The sequence below is a fragment of the Ambystoma mexicanum genome, chromosome 9, assembly GCF_040938575.1.
Source record: "Ambystoma mexicanum isolate Mex_15411 chromosome 9, UKY_AmexF1_1, whole genome shotgun sequence".
Lineage (NCBI taxonomy): Eukaryota > Metazoa > Chordata > Amphibia > Caudata > Ambystomatidae > Ambystoma > Ambystoma mexicanum.
Window position 1 is genome coordinate 1,029,584,246 of NC_090931.1, and position 23,615 is coordinate 1,029,607,860.

The following is a 23,615-nucleotide window of genomic DNA, read 5'->3' on the forward strand; positions in this document are numbered from 1 at the left end:
GAGCCAAAGTTATCATTACTTGTTTGTTTGTTTGTTTGTTTATTTATAGGGCACCAGAAAACCCTTGGGTAGCTGGGCGCACAGAATAACAAGAATGCTTAGAACTTGGTTACAGGTTGCAGCTATACAGATAACATATATTGTATACAGTAAGTATATTATATACATTCTTTGCATGTAATATACATTCTTTGCATGTACATTCTGCATCTCTCTCACCCAAGGTGGTTTAATGGAATCTTCTTCCAGATTACGGACCCCAGTTTTGCGCCTGTAGATGGATGGATGCCTGGGAGTTTGACTCTTTACTTGTTCCCATCCAAGAATTTCACTATCATCTGTTTCAGATGAGTCCTCGAAATTAGAGGACTTTCTTGTTTCCATCATTAGAGCCCCACAAGCTCCTTTCCTGGGTCTATCAGATTCTTTTCTGAGTGTGGAGACTTGGGTCGATGAAAAGACTGCTCTCTTGGCTATAGCTGGCTCTACAGCTCAGTCTTCCATCCAGAGCATCAGAGGTTTCTGTGCGACCAATCCCTGGGTGAATTTTAGGTAAGGTCCCTGGGGTCTCAGCCTCATCAAGGCCCAGCCTCCTACTTCCTTCTGAATAGCAGCCTGTGCATGAAAGGAGGGAGGCTTTTCTATATTGTCCAAATTGGTCTAATGATTCTCGCACTATACAATCCTCTTTTGGGATATGTTGGGATGACGCCCCTTCTTCCAGTCCTAGTGTATTTTTTGACATGTCTTTGGATGTTCCAGTCACACTTATAGAGGCATTTTCATTCAATGCTGGATTTCTCTCAAACTGAGGGCGTGTCAAATTCTTTGAGAATTCAGCCTCTTCACAAAGAGTTAAGGTGCTGGACAGACGATCCTCATCTGTTACTTCATGAGGGATTGCATTGTAGTTATCACCCTGTTTCCGCATAGGTGCAGCATTTGGAAGGCCCTTTGAATTTTGGGGAGAAAGACAAGGGATAACTTTGGCTTTAAAGTGCCATTTCAGCATTTCGACATTTGAATTGGAATAACTTCTTTTAGGTGCTGCCCTCTTTTGTAGTTTGACCTGTGGTCGACTATCGGCGTGTGTTTTACACGCGACACCCAGGTAAGTAGAGTTCAGGTTTGGTTTAGTCACTATGACAATGGGTTCAGTAGGCTCAGAGGTAGCTCCCTCGTTCTGCTCAGTGGGAGGAGTCAACAGGCAGCTTTCCTCTGCTACGAGCTACTGCAGCGCCCTATCGCAGATTGGATCTGTGCTTGATACTAATAGAGGATTGCAGGAAAGGTCGGGCAAGAGGAGTGAGGTTTGACAAGTTTAGACATCTGCCCCCGTTGATCCGTGTCGCAATTGCTGTTTATTATTGCCTCGCTGTTCTGGCAGAGTGATGGCGATGCTCTCACTGCTGCGATAGTTTCACAGACAGCGCCCGTTGGAGAGTCCATTATAATTACTTTAGCATTAAGTACGTTAAGACGTACCTGACTATGTGTGCATTGCAGGCGATTCGAGTCCAATTCCATACGGTTTAATGAGAGATCTTCTTGGGCAGGCAGAGTCACGCAGGTGTCGCTAACACTCCTGCGAACACTCTGCAAACACTCCATGATGCTTCTCGTCCAGAGTGGTGTCTTTAAGGATGTAGGTAACAGGCACTGAAGACAGACCCTCCAGACGTAGCACAGCTCCAGTGACAGTAGGCTCAGCAGGCTGCAGATAGAACACTCTGCAAACACTCCACTCTATAGTCACATAATAATTCTGTCACACCAATTCAAAGACGACTGTGCTTGCATCTGTTCAGGTATTTATTCAAAAAGACACTCATGCCCTCCTACCTCCCTCATTACCAACACTGTTCACCTCCCACCTGCCTCATCCACAAACCTCTTTCCCTCACACCTCCCACACCCTCAAAACCTATGCCTGTATTTCTGCACCCTAATCTCACTCTCTGGTCCTCTCTCTCTGATGCACATCTATGATATATGCTGTTACAATGTTATGATATAAGCTCATATGTTCAAGTATACATCACATGCCAAGATAAAGCTATAGTGTGGGAAGTATTGCTCCAAATACAAATGCAAACTTATCATACAAACAACTCACATATACACAAGTATAGTCTTAACATGCACAGGTATATCATGAACTATTTTAGTCCAAATATTAAACCTAGTGACACTGTACATGTCCTGACACCACTTCATATGGCCCCAAAAACCATAATGTGTCACTAACCTACTGTGCACTCACCTACTATGAATTCTCCTTTTCACAGCCTTCTACTGCTGCATTCATCTCTGCCTTACCTGCCTCCCGTTACACCGTGCTGGACGAGTCTTCGTCCAGTACTTTCTAGTGCACTCCGTCCAGCCCTTCGCTCTTATGTCTGGAGTTTGTTAACTCCTTCAATCTACCTCGTCTATACATACACCATCATTCTACAGACCTGTCCTGCCTGCCCACCCTGCTGTCGATTGTCTGCCAAGAGTGTATTCTTCATTATCCTGCTGCAACATACTGACTTGAATCTCTTTCTCTGCTTGTGTCTCTGACATTCCTCATTTGCCTGTACCTTTATCGCCACTCTGCACTCAGCCGCATGCAGCTGTTGTTCTTCTAACTCCTTGTGACCCTTACCAATATGTGTATTTACGACGATGAAAGAGTTCATGTCAACTTACAGGGGTAGATACATCTGCCTGGATTTGCCAAAGGTGCAATAGTCACCAGAGAAGTAGTGTTGAATTGGACTACCTTGAACAAACTGCACTATCACAACAGTATTTTAGTGAGTCCTCTTAACTCTACAAAAAAGCTTATTTTAGGCGATAATGTCATTTCATAGGCTTGTGCCTTTCTTCCATTTAAGAAAATAATTCATCAAGTCTCTCTCTCTCTCTCTCTCTCTCTCTCTCTCTCTCTCTCTCTGTCACTCTCCCCCCGCCCCTCTCTCTCTCTCTCCATATATTCCATCCTGGATTGGTAAAAATGTGTCACATTAATCAGTGCTAAGTCATGTATCATCACGTTTACTGAACCTCATGACAGAAAGGAGATAAGGAGATTGTGTATTTAGATGTTAGGATGAACAAGAACTGATGCTATATTACATGCAGACAGCTGCCACCTGAAAAACCTAATCCATAGTATTCCATGTGGAGAGTTTATAAGAATTAGAAGACATTCTCCACAGAACAAGAATTCTTGAAGCATGCAAGACTTACAACATGGAGTTTTAAAGAATCCCTAGGGAATTGATTGACCAAGTCTACCAAAGGTCTAAAGGTCGCAATAGGGAAGAACTTCTGCTAAGTACCCGGACACAAGCACAATCCACTAAGATGTATCATCACTTACAATAGCCAAGTCAATAGAATTAGAAAGGATTTGGATGCACTCTGCAAATTCCTTAAAAACGGACATAAGATCATATGTAGGATAAAATGTGCAAACAACGTTTAGGAAACCAGCTTCCATAAGAACGCAGCTGGTGCCCACATTGTTTCACAATACACAGGAGATACCCACAAAGACATGGTTATCGGAATGTGCAAAAGGCCTTTTAAACGCAGTAAGTGCAAGGCCTGTAAACATGGTATGAACACCAATGCATACATCCACGCACACAGAAAAAGATCACTATAAATAAACTGCTTTCATGAGAAAAAAAACATTTGCAATACATGTGATTTTATGCAGTTTCTGTAAATGGTGTATGGTTGCGCAAAGCACATGGCTAAGACACACATTTTACAACATATGGAAGCTATTACTAACAAAGACCCTGCATGCAGACTGGCAGCACATTTCAGTGAGGTTCACAAAGGTGATCATATGTCATTTAAATGCTTTGTAATGGACAGCATTGATATACCCGCAAGGGCACGAGAGAGAGAGAGAGACAAGATGTCACGATGAAAAGAATCACGATATTTTTTAACATATCTGTATTACATTGAACGTTGCATATTACCAACACCGCCACACCCCATTTTCAAACCTCAATTTAGCATGACGGGGGAACATCTAAGCAAGATAGGACTTTTTTTCTTTACAAGCAGGGATCTCAGGAATACATTAAATCTTCTGATTTACCGACATTCCTTAGCTATTTATTTATTATTTTAATGTTGTCATCTTTATTAGTCACAATGTAGGCATTGCTTTATCATGGATAATCAAACTTGGCTTAGGATGTCATTATGTCCATGAGGATGATGATGGAGGGTGTATCCCTATTCCTATCAACATTAGGCACTTTCATAATCTTGCAAATCCGTAATTTCTTTTGTAAGTAGCTTCTACATTAATCAATAGCTGCCCCATGGGGGTTCATAATAGTCAGAGGAAACATTGCCTTACTGAACATATAGGCCAATAGTATATTTCCTTCAATACTTCAAACACTCATGGACACTAAGAACTTTGAGATGGCAATGCAATTACTTGTCAATATAAGTACTTTAAAGGAGAGTAGTGTAATTGTTATTGAAAAACACTTATAGCACTTTAGCTTGTAAAATATAACTGTTTATTCCCTATTTCCACTGAACAATGTTAATTTACACCAGTTATATTTGAAAATTTGAATGGACCAGATAGTTCTGTGTCCAAGTCCTTTCTTCGGAGTGTGTGTTGAAGACGTACCTGAGTTACTTTGAATAGTAGATTCTTCTTTGGTTGTAGTAATTGATGAATTATTACCTTCTTTTACTATCTTTGGAGGATTTGCAGTGAGATCCTGTTGCATTTCTGTATGAAGTAGTTTTCTTTTACAATGTTTTGCTTTTTGTGGAACAGGATAGGTTTTTAGAAGGGGTGTATAGTGAACATAGTCTATTGTATTCTAAAATGTAAGGAATATCAGCGTTTACTTTACTTGCATCAAAGTTGATTAAAAATAGACCGTCAAGTCTACGTAAGCGTGATAGTGCCTTGTAGCTCATGCCTCTTTAAAGACTGTGTTGCCAATATCTATCAATGCTTTATCTAGGGTAAGACATTGTGATTTGTGATTTGTGAATGTTGACTGTGTATGTGTCAGGATTCGTCCATGGAAGCTGTGGAGCTCATGGCGTCTCCAATAATAGTATACTTCGGTCTAGTCCTCACCCAACATGGCATCGCTGGGCTATAAGACGCAACCACGCCCCCTTTCCGGCGCGTTGTATCTGTGTTTCCTTCAGACTCTTCAACGCTGCGAGCTACGGATCGTCCTTCCACAGTTCTTCTTAGAGTTCCCCGCTAAGCCCTTGACTTCCCTTCATTCCGTTCACTCGGTCCTTCATATCTTGTATTCTATCCCTTCTCGCCTGTGTTCCAGTTTCTGCCTTCCCCTGTTATTTTCTTCCTGTCCTGTCCGCTAGTTTCGCACTTACCCGGTGTTTGCAGCGGTATTGTTTCTGTTTTCCTTCCTCGACCGCGGTACTGTTTTTCCCTTTTCATTTCGCAGCGCCGCGGCACTCCCGTCTTGTTTGCGGTCGCGGAGCTGTTTATTTTGGCGTCCGCGATCACGACTTGGGTACCTTCACTCTCTGGGTGCTGCCAGAGCTCTCGGTAAGTGGGAACTGTTCTATATATATATATTCCCTTCTTCATTTTCCCATCGAATCCAAGCTTCCTTATACGGTTATTCCGCATCTACACCGGAAGTTGCTCAGAAAAGACTCTGAATTCTCTACAGTCTTTGACTATCCATCTCAAGGAAGAAATACATCCTACCAGGGTTTTTTGTGCCTTTTTGGCTTTTTCCCTGCCATTGGAGGTTTGGCTCCTCGGGGTTCCCCTTGGGCAGGTGTTCCTTCCCTGTCAAGGTGGCCTCTGAGGGAGCCAGGCCTTATTTACGCGATAAGAAGAAGAAGACATCCCAAAGACAGTTGCCTGCCGAAGACAAGAAAGCTAGGAGAAGACCCACCACAGAAACCAAGGACAACATCTCAGAAGGGTCAGGTGAGGAGGAGGTTGGGAAAGGAGGTTACTCACCTGGTGAATGTGACAGTATGCTAGAGTTAGAGAAAATTGCTCTCTGCGTACATTCATGTCTATGAAAAGAAGGAATCGAGCTGTTGACGTCCTATTCTTTTTACTTCTGATAGTTTGTCAAAGATTATGTTGACAAACTGAATGTTGTTGTCACGTGGGTATGTTTGAAAGCCAACAACTGTACCAAGTGCTCCATTAACTAGTCCTTGCTCCACGTCAAGGTTACGTTTAAGCATTACTCTACAGTTTAAAGATAATTTAATATTTTCTCCAAACCAGCTGTGTTGGAGATGGAGTTTTCTAAGTTATTTAGTCTTGTTGTGGCTTGTTGACACATGGGTAGTGTCATACCATGTACGTCCAGTTTGTCTGTGGAGCAATTTCAATTATTGGTTGCATTTCTTTTTTCAACATTGTTTCATTGAATTTGGAACAGCTTGAAAGAGTTGCATCAAGGACGAACAATTGACATTTTTGTGTGCTAATTGTTCCATGAGATCAGTAGCACATGAGTTATGGCCATAGAGTGCATGAATGTGCTGGGTTTTTAATATTGCTTGTGCTTCTTGAGATAGTACACCAACTCTAATTCTTTTTAAAATGTTGGCATATGTGAGGTCTGCAGACTGGCACATGTTTTCTGTTAATTCTCTGTATTGGAAATGTTTCCAAAGGTTTACATTTCTTATGCTGACAACAGTTTTACGGCAGAGTTTGTGTCTTAAGGGTTTAAAAATAGGTTCACCTTTCAATGGTGTCAATTGAAGAAGATCTCCAAAAACAATAATGTGTTTTCCTCCAAAGATATCTTCTTAGTTTGTTTTGAGTACTTCTTGTAATCATGATGAATCAAAGCTAACATAAGATTGGAGACCATGCTCACTTCATCTATTAGTAGCATTTGTTTTAACACTCTGATTAGTTCAATTGCAGCTTCTGTAGAAAGTTTGTAATATTCTAATTTGTTTTGGTGTTCGACTGGCAGGAGTAGTAATCAGTGTAAAGTGACACCGCCTATGTTGTAGGCAGCTAAACCTGTGGGGGCAGTTACAACAGCTGACAGTTTGTTGTTTGTCATTTGTTGAAGGAACTTGCTGATGATTTTGATTAAGAATGTTTTGCCTGAACCAGCTTGACCACTGACGTATAGTAGTATAGGTTTGTAATTTTGCAGGTACATTCTTTATTTTCATGTTGTACACCATGTGCAATTTCTTTTGTTACTTCTTGAAAAATGCTACGCTGCTCATTGTTTAGTTTTGATTGCAGTACATTTAAGTCTTCTGTAACTTCCTCATAGTGACACATGGTGTTTTCTACTTCTGTCATAGCTAATTCTGCCTCATTTGCTATTAGTGGCTGTCCCAGTGGTTCTTGGCTTCCTGTTACAGAAGGTTGACTACTGTCAGGAGTTCCTTATCTAGTTGGGCCTGGAGTTCTTCTTTGTGTTGCTGTTCATTGTGCAACATTGTTTTGTACTGTGTAAAGATTACATCGGTTATAGTGCTTTCATTTGCTTTGCAAGCGTCTTCATAGGAGTCATAGATATCTAGTAACTCTTCTTCTTTTCTCCATGGTTTAAAAAGTTGTAGCAGGGACATGTAATATAGTTTTTAATGACAATTTAATATGATTCATTAAGCTTCGTTTGGTAAGTTTCACTAAGCTGCCTTCACAATTTGTCACTCTGTATCTACCTTTGTTTTCATCTGGTTTTCTATTATTTTTGTATGTGAAGATTTGGGCAATGTGGTATAGACGCATGGTTTCCAAAGTGGTACTCCTGTTTGGGTAGTATGTGTCCAGTAAATTGTTTCTCAAAATGTCTTGGCTGTTGGGATCATTTTTGGCTATTGTTTCTATGTCGTCGTATGATTTGAGAACTCTTTTTCTAGATTTAGCAGGACCAAGACTTACCCATGCTATATTTTCAGATTTTCCATACAAAGCATTACCTGTTAAATGGTTTGCAGCTCCATATGAGCCACATTCTCTTTGAGAGTGCATTTTTCTGCCTAAGCTGTACAATTTCTGAGATAGTGTTTTGTCTGATGATAGGTCATCCCAGAGGTCTTGAATCTCTGTTTTTTCTGCTGTGGTTAAGTAGCTTGTAACATATCGTGCAACTGCAGTGGAACACATCTATGTTTGCATTCCATAAGAAGGCAATGATTGCATTTTAATCATTGATATATTTTGCTTCTTCAGTAATTTTTATGTAATATGTATTCTTAGGTGATTTACCTTTAACACTAGGTCTAACAGAAGAAATGAAGTTGTTTACTTGACCTGTTGAAGTAACTGGTTTAGGGAAACCAAAGCAGCATTTGGTGTAGTATTTCACTTTGTTTTTGTATTTGCGACGACAAATTTCGCACATTTGTGTCTTTGAAATTGTAAAATTTGTGCATGAAGATCACTGTTTGTTGCTTCTGAAGGAATTTCACTAGTGACATATTTTTCGATAAACTGTAAAACAGTGACATCACTCTCTTGACCACATTTAGGAGCATCTTTAATCCATAAAAGCATGTGGATATGTGGTGCTCCTCTGGCTTGGTATTCTTTTCTCCATAAGAAGTGTTGCACTTCTCCGAGGGGAGAAACAGTTTTATTACAAATAAAGTGTAGCATAGCAATGAAGCGATGATGGAAATATCTTAAACATTAACAGGATCTAGAGAGAAAAGTTCTCCAGGTGTTAGTATATCTATGTTTGTTTTGTTTTTGTTTGATATGCATCGATAATCATGTAAATCTCCCCATGCATATTCTGCACAACTTAATGTAACAAACCAAGTGGGTGGGCCAAGGTTTCTTATCATACAACGTACATCTCTGTCACGTCAGATCTAGTACTCTTTAGTACCACGCATGTTTGCTAACAGGTTTGTAATGCTTGATTGTAAAACCTCATCTTTTTCTTGCACTTTTTGTAGTAATTGCGTAGCTGACATATTTTGTAAATGGGTACCTGATTTTAATGTGTGTGCAACTCCGTAGCATAGAGTTGCTAGTTCACTTTCAAAGAGTAGGTGGAATATGTATTCCACATTTTGTCTAAATCTGGGATCTTCAGAATACATTCGTAACAAGCGGTATTCTGATGCTGATATTTGAGTGGGTCTATCATTGTACCTTCCTCCTTTCCAAGTAGGAAAGAGTAGAGGAAAAGCATGTGCTTCTATAAGTTTTTCCCATATGCTGATTGGTGATCCTTTGGTTTGTCACATTTGGTACGTTTCTAGTGCATCATCTATGGTGTCTTTAGAGTGTAATGGATGAATTCTATAATGGTCTAAAATATTGGATACTGTAGCAGGATCTAGAAGTTCAAATTGACCAGTTTCTGGTGACTCTTGAATTATTTCAGTGGTTTCCCTTAGGTTTTCTTCAATATTAATTTCTTTGTAGTATTCATTATTGTCTTTTAGATCTTGCAAGGCTTGTCTAACTTTATGTAAGTCTACGAGCTGTTGCCAATTTTTATTGTCTTTTGTAGGTACACTATTTACTAAGACAATTAAAGATTGCTCTGTTGGACGTTGCACTCCTAGAGTGTGTACATTTTCTTTCAGATCTAATGGTAAATAAACTACTTTGCCACGAATGCCTTTCACTAATTCTGAGGGAGGTAATTTTGCTGTTTGTGGTTGAAGGCGTAGTATTGCTTGAAATGGATACACTGTTTCAATTATGATGCTCACATATAAATTGAGTAGATGCAAGGGTTTTGGTAGTTGGAATAATTCCAAGTTATTTGTGATAGCACGTGATGGAATTTGGTTGTTGTCAAGTTTTGCAGTACAGTAACTGCAAAGTATTAAGGAGTCATTTATTTCATATCTGTTTTCTGCTATACGGTAGAGAGCTAATTCAAACCATTTGGAATCTTCATTTTCTTCTATTTTGTATGTTATATCTACAATTTTAGTGCTACTTTCATAAACAGTTCTGCGGCAACACACACACACACATCATTTGGTACTTCAGCAGATGTACTTTTAAATTTGAGTATTTCATTTCAATATGTGTGTAGTAGAAGGTTGCCACTTGTAGAATTATTCCTAGTCTGTTGTAAAGTTATTGCATTTTGTAAGTGGCTTTCACTTCCAAAATATTTTTTTCTGGATATGCTCTATTTCTTCGAGTAGGTCTTTGGCTGTACCATGTTGAAGGTTGTCATGTAAATTGCTTAATGCTAAAGCTGGACTTTTAGCATAGTACAGTTTGTGGTCTAGATTTCTTATAGTTGAATTATGTGTTAATATCATTTTGATATGATGGAAGGTGCTTTTGCAATTAGGACCTGAAATGCAGCCTAATGAATGCCCTTGTAGTCCTGTGTGTTTGCACACTGCACAGGTATCCATATTCTGTAGAAGTTTCATTTTGAATTTGTCTTTGCCTTTTACAAATTGGTTGAGGAACTGGCGTAACGATTTGAAAGATTTTTTGGCAATGTTACACATTGATGTGCACGGCCATTTCTACACTGGACGTTTTGGTTCAGTCGGATGGAGAGTAAATACTGAGTTTTCTGGGGATATTTTTGTAAGCAGCATTTCTTGTTCCATTATGGTATTATTAAGTTTTTCATACCCTTGTCCATTGATATGTATGGCAATTGTGTTTGTTTGCGTTTGTTTGTATGTTTCTTCATTGAAATATGGTTCTGTGCTCGTGGTGAGACTCCATTCACCTCCACAGATATTTAAGAAGTTATTTTTGTTGACATTCCGTTTATCGAGAAGTTTTTTTTGTAATTTAGTAGTTAGTTTTGTTAGTAGTTTCATTCTGTTTAACACTAAAATAAATAACTCCTTTTGAGAAGGATTGCACTGTCTATGAGAGCTTCTAACATTAATTTTCTATGGTAGGTTTTATGGGTTGTGCATGATTTCTCTCCTGTTTTTATAAGATTCTGAAGGACTCTGTGGTGAAACATTTTTTGTAAAATACTTTTTTTGGTATAGTACTTGCCACTACATCAAGACTTATAGGAGCAGTGTTAACAGTAGTGGTAGCTGAATTTTTGTTAATCACTTTTTGTTTTGTTTTAGATTTTGAAAGATATTTTGTACTGGAAGCTTGTTTTGTTTCACTTAATGATTCTATTAGATCTTTTGTTGGAACTTTTTGTACACATTGCACTAGAGATGGATGCTTATTTTGGACACTTTTATTTTCATTTGCTCTACGTCTGCGTTGCTTTCTACAGACTTCCTTTTTGGTAGACATTCTTTGGGGTCTGTTGGAAAAAAAGAAAGTATGGGTTGGGCTGTTCTGCAATGTATGTGTGCTGTGTGCATGAGTGTCAGAGTATGATGGTAGTATGTATGTGTAGGTGTGTGATTGTGCAATGGGCAGCTACAACTAGTTGGGAAGGCTATTCTTGTATTTGTGTGTTACTATACTGGGTTCAGATGACAATACAAAGTAAGCTAGTGGTGATGAGAAGCACATGCTGCTTTTCAGGAGAGTGGTCTTCACTACAATTGTAAAAGAAAGAAGTTTGTATTTTTGTGTGTTTATAGCACTGTTGTTAATTTAGACGTTGATGTTTAAGTTTTTGTAGTAGTTTTGTTGTTTGATAACTGAACATAGTGTGTGTATGCAGTTTCCTTTGACTATGTGCAGCCTTTATATTTTACTTACAATCTTTTAGTTCAACATGCTTTGCAAATGAGTATAATACTAAGCGTATAAAACTCATTTGGTTTCTTAAGGCTGTGTTATTGGATGTTAGGAGATAGAAGAAATAATTATATACTTATTTTCTATTTTCATAGGGTAAAAGGCAGAAACTGTATAGAAAAGCACAGAATGTATGCATTTGTAAAGGTGTGGGTAATAAAGCAGCAGGATGTTATAAACAGGCAGTGGTGTTATTTCAGCTGGGAGATTTTTAATGATAGTGTCTATCTGTGTGTTTGTATAAAGATGCATGAACTTATCCTGGCTGTGTGTAATTTTATAATACACTACTAAGTGTTTTTCTACAATTATACCGTCATTTCTCCCATCTTTTAATAATATAATTTTTTAGATAGCTGTGTGCGTAAAAAAGAATTTAGGTAGCAGACAGGTTTGGAAGTGACAGTTGATTATAGCCGATGGGGAAAATAATAGTACGTTCATTTTATAGGTTATACAGGTTAAGTGGCAGTTATTCTGTTTATATGCATTTATAAGAGTTGTACATGTACTCTGCATAAAATATGCATACTTGTAGTTTTTATTCATGCATGTGTATATGCATGCAGCTGCAAGTATAAAACTTTGAGACTTGTACAGTAGTTTTTGTAGTAGGTGCTTTCCAATGATATGAGGCTTGTACTCAGAGTGATCAACAGTACATTTGAAGTGCTGAGCTCTGATGATGTAGTTAGATAGTTAGATGTAGAGGTCTTGGATGTGATTGGTGGAGGGTTGTGTGACTGCTTAGCTGTATCCAATGAAGGAATGGCACAGAGAGTGAAGTGTAAAGGGTAGAAGGGCTGTCTAAGAGTTAGGCGGTCCACGGACATCACGGCTGTCCGCGGGCAGAGCGTGCTTCATCCAGGGTTTTCCAGCAAATCCAGCATGGAAAGGGGATTGTAGGGATCAGCCAATCAGGTGTTGAGGTTGTGCATTTGTGTTGAAAGAGTCTGTGTGTAGTGAAGATGGCAGAGGTGGAGAAAGTCAGGTTGTTGGTGGTTGGAGATATGTTCAATGCAGGCATGTGGCAAACAATCTTGATGTTAAAGGATTGGAGGAGGTGGTGTGGAGCACAGTGCCTGATTGCAATGTACAATTCCCTGTTTGTGAAAATATGGGCAGGATGAACTGGATTAGTACCTAGGGCAATATGGGACAATAGTTCTGTTTTTTGTCCTCAACAAAACATTGCTAGTTTTGCAATCAACTGAGGCATGTGTGCTTTTATGCTTAGAGCTGGAATGTTCTTCTGTAATAATGAGAATATTGATTCCAGTAATGCTGTTTATTTTGAAGAAGTTGCCATTCTGTTTTGGAATATAAGGGTTGCTTTGGAGAAGGTTATGTGAAGATTTTAGGAGTAAAGTAAGAAAACAAACCAAAAAGAAAATACTAAATAACAGGTGTCTGTCAAGCATCTGCAAAACCAAAAAATGTCTCTGTTCAGAGCCAACCTCAAAGGGGAAATGGGGTACACTATTTAAATTTAAATTCACCATGTTCAGATTTTCAATATGTCCGTGCACATTGCGGTAGTCTGTGGACACCGCATATTGCATACAGAGTTTTTGGGGTGGAGAGGTATGCAAATGAGAAAGCGTAGAGCAAGGGATTGGTCATTAAAGTTTACTGGGTGTGTTGTGTAAGGATAGAGTTTGTCAGAAAGTCTTTTTCCTGAGAGAAGAACAGATAACTATGGCTGTGTATTTTAGAAAACAGGATATCTGGATTTTGGGAGACTCATGGATACATTGGTTGGTAGTGCATGCAGAACGTTGTGGAGTAGCTGCAGATCATGGATTCCCTCATGTGGAAGTGCACTGGCATGGAGTGCGTGGAATGAAGTGGCTGGACTTGGTATCTCTGTGCTACTTTGGAGACACAGCATCATCCAGACAAAATTATAATTCATTGTGGAGGGAACAGTTTAGGACATGTGTCTGGAATTTCTTTGCAATTTGCAATGAAAGAAGGACTTGGGAAGGTCATGGGCATGTTTCCAAATTCCCAAGTAATTTTTTCTCGTATTGCGCAGAGACGATTGTGGCTGCGTTCTTCTTCATTTGGTCCACAAATGGAGAAAGCGAGGTGCAATGTCAATAAGGCTGTTTGTGTTTTTTTATGAGATGTTGGCACGTCCTCTTTTCACAATGAAAATATTATGTTTCCTAGCAAATACATTTTTCACAGAGATGGAGTCCATCTTACTTATGCTGCGAACTATTCAAAATGCATTGCAACCTTTTTTGTAATTACATTAATAAATGTTGGATTAGGTGTTAATCATTGACGTTTTTGAAATACAAAAAACACCACCAAAAGGCTCTTTTCAGAGCCACTATTTCCTCCCATAGAAAAGTGCAATGGTTATGATAGGGCAGCACCCCTAAAAAAATAAACGTCTGCAGACTTCCAAAAAAATACACAAGGCCCTGCACTATTTATTTGTCACTTCTATTTTTAAACTGTGAAAGTTGGCTCTGAAAAGAGCCATTTTTTTGTTTTTTATTGTTTTTTTTGTTTTTTTTTACACACGACACACAAGGAAAGGAGGGGAAAGGAGGGTAAGGAAGGGACACCAACCACAGGGATAAGAAAGGGAGGTGGAGAGAGGAAGATGTAGGGTGGGCCTTATTTAGGTAGGTAGCAGACCTTCTCGTGCACCTTGACCGCAGTCTCAAAAGCACTCCGAAGATTCTCTCCCCTGAAGAGTACTGCGTCGCAGTACATACACAATATTGTGACCCTCAAAAGGTAAGGGCTGACAGCATCATGAATGGCCTGTGAGGCAGCTGGAGGGATGCGCTGTCCCACAGGAGTGTCTCTTTTGGTGACAGGAGAGGAAACGGATACAACCTTGCGAATAGCCCCACCGTGGAACAACTTTAGGTATTGCTTCATTGATGTCGTACCAAAGCTGTACAAACCAGGCCTCCCATGACTCAGCACCATGTGGCACTGATTGCAGGTGACCTTATTTGCACATGCTTTTGGCACTCCACCAAGAGTGGTAAACAACCGCCACATCCAAGACTCATGGCGAGTGCTGGTAGTAGGCACTTCCACTACCTCATCATGCCCTTGGGGAGGTGGTGGTGGTGGAGGGGTTGGGGGGTGGTGCTGAGGCAGAAGTAGCACCACCTGGAACAGCAGCAACCATGGATGCCATTAGGTTTGATTTAGCAATCGCAGCAAGAGCAGCAAAGGCAGCAAAAGCAGGTCAATCTTCAATAGTAGAAAGACAGAATGAAGATGAGCACTGAGGTGTGGCCTTTTATAGGGGTGCACGATCTGTGGACAGCCGTGCTGTCCGCGGACAGATCGAACACCCAAGATAGGCTGTAAAAGTTCCAAAAAGTATGTAGAACGCGAGGGACATTGTCTGGGACATGTGAAATGGTGAATTTTTACTGTAAAATACTTTGGATTGTCCAAAAAAGTACTTTTAAAATGTTTAGGAACCGGACAGTTCCGCAAATCAGGACACATGCTCAGAGTGGGTGCAGGCACATGATGACATTGCAAACACGTCCACGAATGGGAAGGGTGTCCGCAGGACACCAAATGCACAGGAACGGTCGTGCGTATGTGCGCGGGTGTTCTACGGGTGTTCTACGGGTGTTCTACGGACAGTGTTTGGGTCCTCAAACTAATTAAAAGTGCGACAAACATGAGACGGACAGTTACAGACAGGCACGATTTTCGTAGGACCTTTGGGGTCTGTTGGAAAAAAAGAAAGTATGGGTTGGGCTGTTCTGCAATGTATGTGTGCTGTGTGCATGAGTGTCAGAGTATGATGGTAGTATGTATGTGTAGGTGTGTGATTGTGCAATGGGCAGCTACAACTAGTTGGGAAGGCTATTCTTGTATTTGTGTGTTACTATACTGGGTTCAGATGACAATACAAAGTAAGCTAGTGGTGATGAGAAGCACATGCTGCTTTTCAGGAGAGTGGTCTTCACTACAATTGTAAAAGAAAGAAGTTTGTATTTTTGTGTGTTTATAGCACTGTTGTTAATTTAGACGTTGATGTTTAAGTTTTTGTAGTAGTTTTGTTGTTTGATAACTGAACATAGTGTGTGTATGCAGTTTCCTTTGACTATGTGCAGCCTTTATATTTTACTTACAATCTTTTAGTTCAACATGCTTTGCAAATGAGTATAATACTAAGCGTATAAAACTCATTTGGTTTCTTAAGGCTGTGTTATTGGATGTTAGGAGATAGAAGAAATAATTATATACTTATTTTCTATTTTCATAGGGTAAAAGGCAGAAACTGTATAGAAAAGCACAGAATGTATGCATTTGTAAAGGTGTGGGTAATAAAGCAGCAGGATGTTATAAACAGGCAGTGGTGTTATTTCAGCTGGGAGATTTTTAATGATAGTGTCTATCTGTGTGTTTGTATAAAGATGCATGAACTTATCCTGGCTGTGTGTAATTTTATAATACACTACTAAGTGTTTTTCTACAATTATACCGTCATTTCTCCCATCTTTTAATAATATAATTTTTTAGATAGCTGTGTGCGTAAAAAAGAATTTAGGTAGCAGACAGGTTTGGAAGTGACAGTTGATTATAGCCGATGGGGAAAATAATAGTACGTTCATTTTATAGGTTATACAGGTTAAGTGGCAGTTATTCTGTTTATATGCATTTATAAGAGTTGTACAGGTACTCTGCATAAAATATGCATACTTGTAGTTTTTATTCATGCATGTGTATATGCATGCAGCTGCAAGTATAAAACTTTGAGACTTGTACAGTAGTTTTTGTAGTAGGTGCTTTCCAATGATATGAGGCTTGTACTCAGAGTGATCAACAGTACATTTGAAGTGCTGAGCTCTGATGATGCAGTTAGATGTAGAGGTCTTGGATGTGATTGGTGGAGGGTTGTGTGACTGCTTAGCTGTATCCAATGAAGGAATGGCACAGAGAGTGAAGTGTAAAGGGTAGAAGGGCTGTCTAAGAGTTAGGCGGTCCACGGACATCACGGCTGTCCGCGGGCAGAGCGTGCTTCATCCAGGGTTTTCCAGCAAATCCAGCATGGAAAGGGGATTGTAGGGATCAGCCAATCAGGTGTTGAGGTTGTGCATTTGTGTTGAAAGAGTCTGTGTGTAGTGAAGATGGCAGAGGTGGAGAAAGTCAGGTTGTTGGTGGTTGGAGATATGTTCAATGCAGGCATGTGGCAAACAATCTTGATGTTAAAGGATTGGAGGAGGTGGTGTGGAGCACAGTGCCTGATTGCAATGTACAATTCCCTGTTTGTGAAAATATGGGCAGGATGAACTGGATTAGTACCTAGGGCAATATGGGACAATAGTTCTGTTTTTTGTCCTCAACAAAACATTGCTAGTTTTGCAATCAACTGAGGCATGTGTGCTTTTATGCTTAGAGCTGGAATGTTCTTCTGTAATAATGAGAATATTGATTCCAGTAATGCTGTTTATTTTGAAGAAGTTGCCATTCTGTTTTGGAATATAAGGGTTGCTTTGGAGAAGGTTATGTGAAGATTTTAGGATTAAAGTAAGAAAACAAACCAAAAAGAAAATACTAAATAACAGGTGTCTGTCAAGCATCTGCAAAACCAAAAAATGTCTCTGTTCAGAGCCAACCTCAAAGGGGAAATGGGGTACACTATTTAAATTTAAATTCACCATGTTCAGATTTTCAATATGTCCGTGCACATTGCGGTAGTCTGTGGACACCGCATATTGCATACAGAGTTTTTGGGGTGGAGAGGTATGCAAATGAGAAAGCGTAGAGCAAGGGATTGGTCATTAAAGTTTACTGGGTGTGTTGTGTAAGGATAGAGTTTGTCAGAAAGTCTTTTTCCTGAGAGAAGAACAGATAACTATGGCTGTGTATTTTAGAAAACAGGATATCTGGATTTTGGGAGACTCATGGATACATTGGTTGGTAGTGCATGCAGAACGTTGTGGAGTAGCTGCAGATCATGGATTCCCTCATGTGGAAGTGCACTGGCATGGAGTGCGTGGAATGAAGTGGCTGGACTTGGTATCTCTGTGCTACTTTGGAGACACATCATCATCCAGACAAAATTATAATTCATTGTGGAGGGAACAGTTTAGGACATGTGTCTGGAATTTCTTTGCAATTTGCAATGAAAGAAGGACTTGGGAAGGTCATGGGCATGTTTCCAAATTCCCAAGTAATTTTTTCTCGTATTGCGCAGAGACGATTGTGGCTGCGTTCTTCTTCATTTGGTCCACAAATGGAGAAAGCGAGGTGCAATGTCAATAAGGCTGTTTGTGTTTTTTTATGAGATGTTGGCACGTCCTCTTTTCACAATGAAAATATTATGTTTCCTAGCAAATACATTTTTCACAGAGATGGAGTCCATCTTACTTATGCTGCGAACTATTCAAAATGCATTGCAACCTTTTTTGTAATTACATTAATAAATGTTGGATTAGGTGTTAATCATTGACGTTTTTGAAATACAAAAAACACCACCAAAAGGCTCTTTTCAGAGCCACTATTTCCTCCCATAGAAAAGTGCAATGGTTATGATAGGGCAGCACCCCTAAAAAAATAAACGTCTGCAGACTTCCAAAAAAATACACAAGGCCCTGCACTATTTATTTGTCACTTCTATTTTTAAACTGTGAAAGTTGGCTCTGAAAAGAGCCATTTTTTTGTTTTTTATTGTTTTTTTTGTTTTTTTTTACACACGACACACAAGGAAAGGAGGGGAAAGGAGGGTAAGGAAGGGACACCAACCACAGGGATAAGAAAGGGAGGTGGAGAGAGGAAGATGTAGGGTGGGCCTTATTTAGGTAGGTAGCAGACCTTCTCGTGCACCTTGACCGCAGTCTCAAAAGCACTCCGAAGATTCTCTCCCCTGAAGAGTACTGCGTCGCAGTACATACACAATATTGTGACCCTCAAAAGGTAAGGGCTGACAGCATCATGAATGGCCTGTGAGGCAGCTGGAGGGATGCGCTGTCCCACAGGAGTGTCTCTTTTGGTGACAGGAGAGGAAACGGATACAACCTTGCGAATAGCCCCACCGTGGAACAACTTTAGGTATTGCTTCATTGATGTCGTACCAAAGCTGTACAAACCAGGCCTCCCATGACTCAGCACCATGTGGCACTGATTGCAGGTGACCTTATTTGCACATGCTTTTGGCACTCCACCAAGAGTGGTAAACAACCGCCACATCCAAGACTCATGGCGAGTGCTGGTAGTAGGCACTTCCACTACCTCATCATGCCCTTGGGGAGGTGGTGGTGGTGGAGGGGTTGGGGGGTGGTGCTGAGGCAGAAGTAGCACCACCTGGAACAGCAGCAACCATGGATGCCATTAGGTTTGATTTAGCAATCGCAGCAAGAGCAGCAAAGGCAGCAAAAGCAGGTCAATCTTCAATAGTAGAAAGACAGAATGAAGATGAGCACTGAGGTGTGGCCTTTTATAGGGGTGCACGATCTGTGGACAGCCGTGCTGTCCGCGGACAGATCGAACACCCAAGATAGGCTGTAAAAGTTCCAAAAAGTATGTAGAACGCGAGGGACATTGTCTGGGACATGTGAAATGGTGAATTTTTACTGTAAAATACTTTGGATTGTCCAAAAAAGTACTTTTAAAATGTTTAGGAACCGGACAGTTCCGCAAATCAGGACACATGCTCAGAGTGGGTGCAGGCACATGATGACATTGCAAACATGTCCACGAATGGGAAGGGTGTCCGCAGGACACCAAATGCACAGGAACGGTCGTGCGTATGTGCGCGGGTGTTCTACGGGTGTTCTACGGGTGTTCTACGGACAGTGTTTGGGTCCTCAAACTAATTAAAAGTGCGACAAACATGAGACGGACAGTTACAGACAGGCACGATTTTCGTAGGACCTATGGGTGTGGTGCGCATGTGCGTAGATGTTCTACAGACAGTACGGACAGATATAGTGTCCTTAGGACATCTCCATTTTGGTTAATTGCGGACATAACGGACACTGAGTGTGTTCTAAGAATAGTTCCATCTTGCTTGCAGACAATACGGACAGGTATAGTGTCCTTAGGACACCTCCATTTTGGTTAATTGCGACATTCTGGACACCGCGTGTGTTCTAAGAACAGTTCCGTTTTGCTTGCGGACAGTACGGACAGGTTTAGTGTTCTTAGGACACCTCCATTTTGGTTAATTGCAGACATTCTGGACACCGAGTGTGTTCTAAGAACAGTTCCATTTTGCTTGCAGACAGTACGGACAGGGATAGTGCCCTTAGGACACCCCCATTTTGGGTAATTGCAAATATAACAGACACCCGCGCTGTCCGCGGACACCCTAACTGCCTTTGTAAAAAATGTATGAAAGAGAGGGTAAGCAGAAACTTACACAAATACAGGGGAATTAGGGGTTTGGAGAGGATGGTGGGAGGGGATGGAGGGATGGAAGTCTCATCATAAAAATTTTCTGGGTACTGAGGGTTTGGGGATAGTTGACTGGGAAATGGAGAGGGGGAACAGGTGCATGTGGGACAATGATATTTATTTTTTTCTTTTATGTGGTCCTCCACAAAATGTTTTAAAAGATTGAAATTTTCCATAAGCATATCCATTTTTTGTTCCATACGCGGCAGAGTATTTTCTAATGTCTCTTTTGCTATATTATTTTCAATGTGTTTATGGTCTGTTAAAAAAAAAAAATATATATATGTTAAGTACACATAAGGTAATGATTATTAATTTGCTTACATAGAGAAGTGTCTTCCATTAGTATCACTGTCTTCAGTCATTTCCTCACTTGGGACATTTTCTTCAAGCCATTCCAAAGTACTGGACATTTCTGTTTAAGAAAATATTACTTTTAGTGTACCTAATACAGAAAGTTTACTAATATATAAGAAAAATGAAGTTTACTTACTATTTTCTGGTAAGTTTTGTTGTTACTGTTGTGTAGGTCTGCTGTTGCTTCTTGCTGTGCAGTTTCTGTGAGATAATTATGTTAGAGGCATATCTTTTTTGTTTTGGTATATTCCATTTTAGTACATATGCTATTTAAATGGACTGTTGATGTGTTACATATATAGGTTCCACTTTGTATTTAATATTACATATAATGTGTTTATGTGCTGCTTTTGAACTTGTTCAGTGTTTATATGGTATGATAGAACAATTTAAGATACCCCCTGAGTTTTTGGGTAGTGTTGATGTTGTCCGCATCCGTCCGCGGACATACGCACAGTCCGCAGACATCAATATCACTAGCATGGGGTTCAGTATATTCTATGTTACATGTATAAAAAGTAACGGAATCCTAGTAAACATCTATCAAATTCACACTATGAATATGAATAGTCAGTAAAAAAAACTTTGATAAAGGGAGATTATGGTTAAGTTGCGCTATTAAAAACCTATGAAATTCAGTAAAACAACTTTGTTAAAGGGACATTATGGTTAAGTTGTGCTACCAAAAATCTATGAAATTCAGTAAAAAAAACATTGTTAAAGCGATGTTAAGTTGCGCTACTAAAAACCTATGAAATTCAGTAAAAAAAATGTGTTAAATGGACGTTATGGTTCCAAGTAAAACCGAAAACCCCCTGAATTCGCTAGTTATGGTAAGCTAAGCAACCATAACTCGTGCCACCACCGTGCATTGCTAAGACTAACACCCATGACATCAAAGATGACATCACAAATATCATTGATGACATCACTGATGACCTCACATGTCTGCCTCCCTCTATTGACCCAAAGTTTTTTTACTGAATATATAAGATCTGGAGACATTTAAAAAAAATATAAGCATACCTCTTCTTTCTGTTCTGTTAGATGCTGATCTTGATGAATCTGGAAATAGAAATCGTGGACAGCTGTAGAGTACTTTTTAGTGCAACTTTCTTTCATTAACAGGAGATTTCAAGTGTAAATCTGAAGGGTTGACATGAGATGACAGGTATAAGTGTAGAGGTTGTGAATGTGATTGGTGGATGGATGTGTGACTCTTTGAAAGCAGCTAATGAGGGAGTATTGAGAACATGAAAGTGGAACGGGTAGAAGGCCTGCCCCTGTGTTATGACACCGTGCTAGTCCGCAGACAGCATGTGCCACATTTGGGTCTTTTGAGGATGCATGGCATGGAAAGAGGACTGTGGGGATTAGCCAATCAGGTTTGCTGGGTATGGTTTACAGGAAGAGAGGGTAGTAGATTTTTTGATTGTTGTGAGTAGGGAAGATGGATGTGGCTAGTGCTCAAGAAAATCTCACTGTGTGGCTTGTGGGAGATTGTTGGGTGAACAATTGAGTTCATTGGCATCTATTGTACTATTGGTTTGGATGGAGAGAAGGTTTACAAGTATACACTGTCTGGGCTAATCTGGGTTACTATCATTTTGTAAGACTATGGTTCACTTTCAATGCCCACATATTATTGTTCTTCATTGTGGAGGAAATAGTTGGGGGTACGTTACTCCACTATATTTGCAGGTTGCATTAAAGCTTAATGGAACTATTTCCATGTGCAATGGTTATTTTTGCAGAAATACATCCAAGGGAAGTGTGGAGTTGCCCAAATGTGTTTTGTGCACAACTAGAACAAGGTAGGCACCTTGTCAATAAAGGTGTATGAGCTTTTTTGAATGGTGTGGGCATGGCATCTTTTGAAAATGAAAACATCAAGATGGGTGGTGCAATCAATGTTCTGAGTGATGGAGTGAATTTGACTGATTATGGGAATCAGATGTTCCTTGTAAATATTAAAAATGCACTGAGAAAGTTTATGTGAGTAAGATGTGCAGTGCATATGAAAACATTTGTAAGTAGGTTTAGGAAATAAAAATCAGAAAAGCAAAAATAAATATCAAACCTGAACAGAAGAAAAAGGCTCTTTTAAGAGCCACCAGTGTATAATGCATTGTTTAAATTAAGAGTGAACCTCACCACCCCCCTCAATTGGACGATCTGTCCACTGACAACGCCGGTAGTCCACAGATGGCAAGAGCCACATCCGGGTCCATTAAGGCTGCCTGGCATGGAAAGGGGACTGCAGAGGCCATGGACAGTCAAGGTGTCCGTAGACATCAGGGGTTCAGCCAATTAGGTGTGGTGTACAGGAAGAGCGGGTAGCAGGAGTTTTGTTGGTAGGAGTTGTGAGAGGATTGACAATGGTCTTGACAATGTCTTTCAGTAGGCAGAGTGTTTAGATTTTGGGGGCTCTTGGGTCCATTGGGTGAAAGTGTATGCTAAGCATTGTGGAATAGCCAAAAGTCTTGTATACTCCGAATTGGAAGTTTTCTGTTATGGAGTGCGAGGCATGAAGTCGGTGGACTTGCACCCATTTTGTACAAATATGGTTCAGTTGAAACATCTGGACATTATTATCATTCATTGTGGTGGGAACAGTGGGGAACATACTTTGCAGTTTGCAATGAAGGAGACATTGGGAAAGTTGAAGCAAATGATCCCTAATTCCAAAATAAGGTTGTCATGCATTGTGCAGAGACAGGTGTCGATATGTTCCAGGCCATTTGGTCAGCAAATGGAAAAAGTGAGGCACAACGTCAATAAAGCTGTGTGTGCTTTTGTTCGAGATGTTGCCATGACATTGTTTCATAAACAGAACATTACACTTGATAGGCCCACATTTTTTGGCGACATGGAGTCCATCTAACTGATGTGGGTAATTAGATTTTTGTGGAAAAAATTCAAAATACATTGAAGCAGATTTTGTGAAAGTGAGAAGAAATAATGAAATTCAGTCAAATGTTTTCTTAGTTCAGTTTGTAAGACCCCCGAAAATATATATCTATAAAAGCCAAAAACACAAAGAAGCTTCTTTTGAGAGCCACCATTTTTTGAATGTAAAACAAAAAAAATGATTTTATCCATCCCACGCCTTGAATTTTTTAGATGTCCACGGACTACCACGTTGCCTGTGGACTATGCAGGCTGCACA

The 23,615-nt window shown here is 40.0% G+C and overlaps 1 protein-coding gene across 1 annotated transcript in view; it reads left to right on the forward strand.

Annotated features, from left to right (window-relative positions):
• The window catches only part of GRB14 (growth factor receptor bound protein 14), a 1,091,974-nt gene that overhangs the window by 144,500 nt on the left and 923,859 nt on the right, over positions 1-23,615 (forward strand). The gene's annotated exons all lie outside the window — the stretch shown is intronic.